This window comes from Natator depressus, chromosome 9, assembly GCF_965152275.1.
Source record: "Natator depressus isolate rNatDep1 chromosome 9, rNatDep2.hap1, whole genome shotgun sequence".
Taxonomy (NCBI): domain Eukaryota; kingdom Metazoa; phylum Chordata; order Testudines; family Cheloniidae; genus Natator; species Natator depressus.
The window spans coordinates 61,111,660-61,118,811 of record NC_134242.1 but is presented as its reverse complement, the minus strand read 5'-3'; the positions used below and the strand labels follow the sequence as shown (position 1 = coordinate 61,118,811).

Below are 7,152 nucleotides of genomic sequence, written 5' to 3'. Positions count from 1 at the left end.
CCTACTGGGATTTCCAAAGAAAGTTGTCCAGCACCCTCTAGTGGAAGCAGAGGGCTCAGTAGTTGTGCTTAGAATCTCTGAAGCAGAATAACTATATGGGGCTAGATTCTGCCCCCCTTATTCCTGTTAATTAGTACCTTACTGTATGAGTCGTCCGGCTGAAATCTATATCAACTCACATTGTAAAGTACTGGCCCTTAAGCAATAAGAACCTGGCACAGTCAGATGAGTGCTAAGGTGCTGAGCAGCAGGGAAGCACAGCTCAGTGGGCAGGCTGCTAGCTTGGGTCACAAGAGATCCAAGTCCAAGTCCTTGCTTTGCAACAGACTCCGCACGTGACCTCAAGCAAGTAATGTGGTTCCTGATTTGCAAAACAGGGATAACAGCCTCCTGGGGTGTTGTGATGGTGAATGCAGTAATGATTGTGAGATGCCTCAGGTATTACAGTAACAGGTACCATAGGGCACGAGGTGCCTGAAGCAAAGCTGACCGCCTCTAACATCCATCTCCACTGCAGCAGCCAACCCAGATTGTTACCTTTCACACCGTTGATAGCGAACCGTTTAATTAAGCTATTAACACTGGGTGATGAAGAGCCAGAGAAGTGACATCCCAGCAGACGATATTTTTTTCCCCACCATCACTCACTTTAGATCCCATTTTTGCTCTGCTGGCAAGTCGAACATGAGACTTTTCAAGCTTTGAGCTGCAGCCGGTAAGTGAGCCTCCAGCTGTGTTCTTGCTGCTTTGAAATGTATATCAGCCACAACAATAAGGCGCAGACCTGAGCCAGCCCTTACACTCGGGGAGAGATAAAGGAAGTGCTCTGAGTGGCTGATGAGTGAGCTGAGTGCCATGTGGTGGAAGTCATCACAGTCACGCTGAGCCTGATCCTCAGCTGATGTAAAAGGGACGGGCTTCACTGCCATCCGTCTGGAAGCTAACGAGCCTTATACCATGGACCTGCACTTGTGGGTGATTAAAGGCCCTTGGTGTTTGAGCCTCACATTTCACAACACACCTGCAGCTGAGCAGGGATCCAGTATAACTGGGCCACATGCTTATTGCTGGCATCTCCAGCTGAAGCTTTAGCAACAAACAGGAGCACACATTGTCTCTTCCCTCAGCTTGTTTACTTTGTCTTGTCAGTACCCAGTGGCTCAATGAATTGAAAGAGTTGTGGTGGAGGAGATCTGGGGAGAAGATAAGTGGTGCCCCACAGAAGAGCAAATGTTTTCTGAAAGGTACCAGAGCAAAGTCAGGACAAATTTCTACTCCCACAGAGGGTGGGCCTCAGCCTTGATAGTCCGTTCTTGTTCTATCTGTGGAATGCCCCCATGCAGGGATAGCCAGATACCAGACTAAAGCGCCACCGGGGGGCACAGGGTTTTGTCTTCAGAGCAGATACCTCAGAAAGAAGTAGGAGCTCACTGGAGATGGTAGGGTGGACTGGCTGAGCTCTGGAAGGTACCAAACAGGAAATGGGCATAAGACAAATCTGAATTTTTCCCAGAGATCGGGGTGCTTAGATCCCAGATTTAGGTTCCAACCAACATAGAGATAAGATCCAGCCATCACATTTGGATCTAAACTTTCCCTAAGTTTTGGGGTGTTCAGGCCTGGAGGTTTTGTTCACTGTACAAAACACTTCAAGAAACTTCCAAATCACATCAAGCGATTGCAGACCCCCAGGCGTTTCTGCAGAAGTGAAGGGAATACAGTAGATAAGGTGTAAATACCGTAGGAACATGAAGGACGCGTCCCAAAGACGTCAAACGTGGCACTAAAAATGCAACGACTTTGTGCTTCAGTGCCCCACCTGTAAAACTGGGATAACAATATTGACTTTCTCCAACCTTCTGTCTGTCTTGTCTATTTAGATTGCAAGCTCTTTGGAGCAGGGACTCTCTTTCACTAGGTGCACATGCAATGCCGAGCACAGCGGGGCCCTGATCTCAGCTGGGGCCTCTAGATCCTACTATATTGCAAATAATAATAATTACTATCTATCATCTGCTTATATTGCCCCCTCCCGTAGTATGTAGAAACTATGGGCTCAGATGCAAGGGGTCGGGGGTTGACCTATTAGGGCCCTTCCTGTCTGAAGATTCTAAAGTAAAATCTTTTAGCTCAAGCAATTCTATAAAGTAAAATGTTATGAAAAGACTTGGACAAAATACATAGCGTAAGAATTTCCACCACAGAACAGAACACTGGTCCATTTAGCTTAGTCTCCCTTCTTCACCACTCTTTCCCAGAATGCCCAGATTTTGCAAGGCTGGACCACTGTTTACACTGAAGAGGTACTGCAGAGTGGATGCTGTACGTTAGGAGCCAGCCCCAGCTGTGAGGCGCTTACAGTCTAAGGCCCTGATCCTACACAGAATGACTCACATTCTTAACTTCAGACACTGTGAGTAGTTCCACTGAATTCAGTAGGAGTGGACACAGTGCATAGAGCTAAACACATGCATAAGTCTTTGCAGGATTGGGAAATAATTCCTTTACTGCTGTATTATTCTTATAAATTCCTGTACCTACTTTGGAAAGTTACTGAGCCATTTGACCCAATAATACACTTAGGCAATGAGTTCCACAGGATAATTATATGTTGCCTAAAACTAAGTTTTGTTTTCTGCCTTCTAAATATTTTGCCTGTTCATTTCAGGGAGTGCCCTTTTGTTCTCGTACAGCAGTTATGAGCACCACTGAAACGCCTAGAAAGAAATAACTTATAGAGACTTTATGCGATATATAGCAGCCTGAACGGCCTCCTCTAAGCCATTCTTTGTTTCATAAATCTCTGTGATATCTCTACTGCCATTCCTCCTTTCCAGCTAAGTAAAAACTGCCCTAAATTCAACTGGACAGCTCTCTTCTTTTTAACCTCTTCTCCTGTGGAATTATGCCACATGAAGAATCACAGTACCAAGGCATGACACCCCCACAGAGGTTCATAGCGCAACCGAAGGGTCATCCTTGACCACAGTCACAGCTAGTGGCTGTTGGAGGTCTGCCATTTTGGGGAGCCTGCTGCCCATTCAAGCTCTGCTACCCACAGGCCAACCCCACCTACCTCTCCAGCAGTGGGCCCAGAGGAGATAGATGGAGAAATCTTCATGCCAGACTCCCACTCCCTCAGGCAGCAAGACCTGAAGGGAAGGTAGTTCATTGCCTGATTTCCCACTCCTGTAGATTGCAGTCCCACACTTCCTTAGTGTGCTGCTATGGTGGATACCACTGATATGGGTATATTTATGATGTTAACTCCTGATCAATGGGTCAATGGAAAGACTCCTATTCAATGGGCTTTGGACCAGGTGTTAAGCTCAGAAATATACCAGCATCAATGGTAACCATTGCCCACTGCCCACTGAAGTCGATGTGAGTGTTTCTGTTGATTGCAGTGTCTGTGGATCAGCATCAATGGGCTTTGGTCAAGATTTTACCCAAGAGCTATCGGCACAATGATTTACTCACCAGTGCCTGAGAATGTGGAGCTGACGGGGAACATCCTGGCCTTTTACTTCCTTTATTCAGTCTTGTCCTAGAAAATGGAGATGGCATATGCATAGATCTTTAGATACAACTTATTCCAAGCCTCGCATTATGGTGGGTTGCAGCAGTATTCAGGAGTATATTCAACTTGGTCTTGTCTCAGCACAGGGAGCAGATTTATGTCTTTGTTCAAGAAAGCAAATAGAGCTAAAGACAAACAGTCCCCCTGATTTACCAGAGAGATTAAGAGCATGTTAGCAGAACGAAAAGGAGTCTTTATAAAAAATGAAAGAGCAGGAAAGAGGAAGGAGCAGGGAAGAGGACGTTAAATGAGTTATCTAGGGCATGTAAGAGAATCATCAACCCAGCAAAAATGTAAGGAGAGAGCAGGGGAGGTGAAAACAACCAAGACATACTGTTTTATTAATAGTGATATTTTACATTTAAATAGCACTTTCCATCCTAGAGCTCAGGAAGAGATGGATGGACATACACAGATGTGTCTGTCTATGAAAGGTACTCAACGCACCACCAGCCATTTCTGGGGTACAGGGCAGTGGCCAAGTGGCACACAGTACGGATATTGGCCCAGATCCTTAAAGATATGTAGGCTCCTAGCTCCCAGGAGTTATCAGTGGGAGTTAGGCATCTAAATATCTTTGAGGATCTGAGTGACTATTTTTATTTGAATTACAGTAGCACCTAGAGGCAGCAGCTGAAATCAGCCATCTTTAGTGTGTTAGATGTTGTATGTGCACATAATAAGACACAATCCCTGCCCTCAAGAGTTTACAATCTAAGTAGACAAGGCAGACAAAGGGAGGGGAGAAGAAGTAGAGGCGTTAACAGGTGAAGAGATTTGCCCATGGTCATGCAGAAAATCCACGGCAAAGCTGGGAACAGAATACAGCTCTCCTGGCCAGGGCCGGCTCTACATTTTTTGCCACCTCAAGCAGCGCAAAAAACCAAACAAACAAAAAAAAACCCCTGCCCAATACGCAGCCGCCAGAGAGAACAGGAACATCGGAGGGAGCTGCCACCGAATTGCCACCGCCGGCGAGACCCGAACCAGGGGAGTTGCTGCTGAATTGCCGCCACGAGAGGTGCTGCCGCCGAATCGCCGGGGCTGCTGCTGGAGTGCCGTCCCAAGAACAGCTGGAGTACCACCCCTTTAGCAGCGCCACCCTAGCTGGTGCCTAAAGTCGGCCCTGCTCCTGGCTCCCAGGCCAGACCCTACTGCCTTTCTACATTACTGTGGCCAAGGAGCCTGAAGCAAGGCCGTCCTTTGACAAAAAGTGCAACAGAATCTTTCATTCATTAGTTTTATTCCATACAACAAAACTAAATTAGAAGAATTTACTTAAATTGGCAAGTCATGCACTGAAAAGCCAGGAGATGCCAGATTTCAGGTTGTCTGTGCAACCTTAATGCAGCCCCTTGTGAGTATGCATTTTAATGAGGTCTTTGATTACATGTTCCCATACTATTTTTAGCCCCAGTCTACTGGCCTCATACAGTGCCTGGGATGGATGGTGCTCAGGAAATATTCACAGTTTTCCTCATTGTTGATCACTTAAATTGCACATCCAATCAGGGAATATGTTTTATATAACCAGCCAATACAGTGCAAGCCGTGGATACTTGCAGCAAACATTTCATGATTAAGCCAAAGGCCGAGAATTTGCTGAAGAAAATAAAAATGTATCTCAAATGATGAATATGTTGGAGATTTTTATGGTCTGTTTATGGCCAATCTGTGAAACACACAAAAAAGGGGAAGTCATCAAATAAATTATTCACTCAGCTTTGACCTGAAAGATCCCACACTACTACTTCATGCTACTCAGTGGATCTATCTTGGGATGATGAAAAGCTGAGTTACTCCTATTGGATTTGTGGGAATCAAAATATTCCCTACCTGATTCTTAAACTGCTGAGCAAGCAGTTGGGGAGAAAGCAAAGGGAGGCAGGTGGGGACAGAGAGGTCATGTTGCTGATGGATTATTGAAAACAGAACCATTAACTGAGGACATTAGACTAGCAGAGAAGCTTAGTAAAGTTTTCTCAAAGGTATTCCCATGGGAACAAAGTGTTTGTGGCTGCTGGTAACATAACTAAGACAACAGGTCAGAGCCTGAGCTTGTGTAAACTGGCGTAACTCCACTGATTTCAGCAAGGGGGTGAACTTCAGTGGAGCTGTGGCAATTTACATCAATTGAGTATCTGGCCCGATCAGTACTAGCTGTGGGTCTGATTCACCACTTGACTCCAGTTTTATGCCATTGATTTCAGTGATGTTATACCACCCCAAAGCTGGAGCAATTTGGTTGTGCACTGGACCCAAACTAACATTGTGTCTCTAGATAAATGTGTCCCGGGGATTAGTAGCTACATACTAGCTCACCAAAGAGTGTCATGTAAGGTCTCTACTGAAAGCTTTACTGATCATCATAATCCCTGTGAAATGTGTATATGGTTACTATGTGAGAAGTTATGTATCTATACTGAAAATTATATTCCTACGGTCTGTGAGTTGGGGCCGTCATCAAAAGGTGATAAACAGGTTTCTTTCAGGTAGGAGATGCTTATCTACCTTTCTGGCTATATATAGATTGAGTATTGTATACTTAAAATTATAGAAATGTAGGATTGAAGGGACCTTGATAGGTCATCTAGTCCAGTCCCCTGCACTGACGCAGGACTAAATATTACCTAGACCATCCCTGACAGGTGTTTTGTGTAACCTGTTCCTAAACACAACCTCCCTAGGTAATTTGTTCCAGTGCTGAACTACCCTGACAGTTAGGAATTTTTTCCTAATGTCTAACCTGAGTCTCCTTTGCCGCAACTTAAGCCCATTGCTTCTTGTCCCATCCTCAGTGATTAAGGAGAACAATTTATCACCCTCCTTTTTATAACAACCTTTTACATACTTGAAGACTGATAGCATGACCCCCCTCAGTTTTTTCTTCTCCAGTCTGAACAAACCCAATTTTTTCAATCTTTCCTCATAGGTCATGTTTTCTAGCCAGCCCCTTCATCAATTTTGTTGCTCTCCTCTGGACTTTCTCCAATTTGTCCACCTTTTTCCTGAATTGCATTGCTCAGAACTGGACGCAATATTCCATAGAATCATAGAATATCAGGGTTGGAAGGGACCTCACGAGGTCATCTAGTCCAACCCCCTGCTCAAAGCAGGACCAATCCCCAATTAAATCATCCCAGCCAGGGCTTTGTCAAGCCTGGCCTTAAAAACCTCTAAGGAAGGAGATTCCACCACCTCCCTAGGTGATTCCACCACCTCCCTAGGTAATCCATTCCAGTGCTTCACCACCCTCCCAGTGAAAAAGTTTTTCCTAATATCCAACTTAAACCTCCCACACTGCAACTTGAGACCATTACTCCTCGTTCTGTCATTTGGTACCACTGAGAACAGTCTAGATCCATCTTCTTTGGAACCCCCTTTCACCTAGTAAAAAGCAGCTATCAAATCCCCCCTCATCCTTCTCTTCTGCAGACTAAATAATCCCAGTTCCCTCAGCCTTTCCTCATAAGTCATGTGCTCCAGCCCCCTAATCATTTTTGTTGCCCTTCACTGGACTCTTTCCAATTTGTCCACATCCTTCTTGTAGTGTGTGGCCCAAAACTGGACAC

The 7,152-nt window shown here is 45.2% G+C and overlaps 1 protein-coding gene across 1 annotated transcript in view; it reads left to right on the top strand.

The window, feature by feature from the left end:
• Positions 1 to 606: 606 nt before the first annotated feature.
• The window catches only part of LOC141993531 (exocyst complex component 1-like), a 75,960-nt gene continuing 69,414 nt past the window's right edge, over positions 607 to 7,152 (top strand). Inside the window, exon 1 of the mRNA XM_074963076.1 lies at positions 607 to 715. The gene's annotated coding sequence lies outside the window, so the exon portion shown is untranslated. The remainder of the gene's footprint in view (positions 716 to 7,152) is intronic.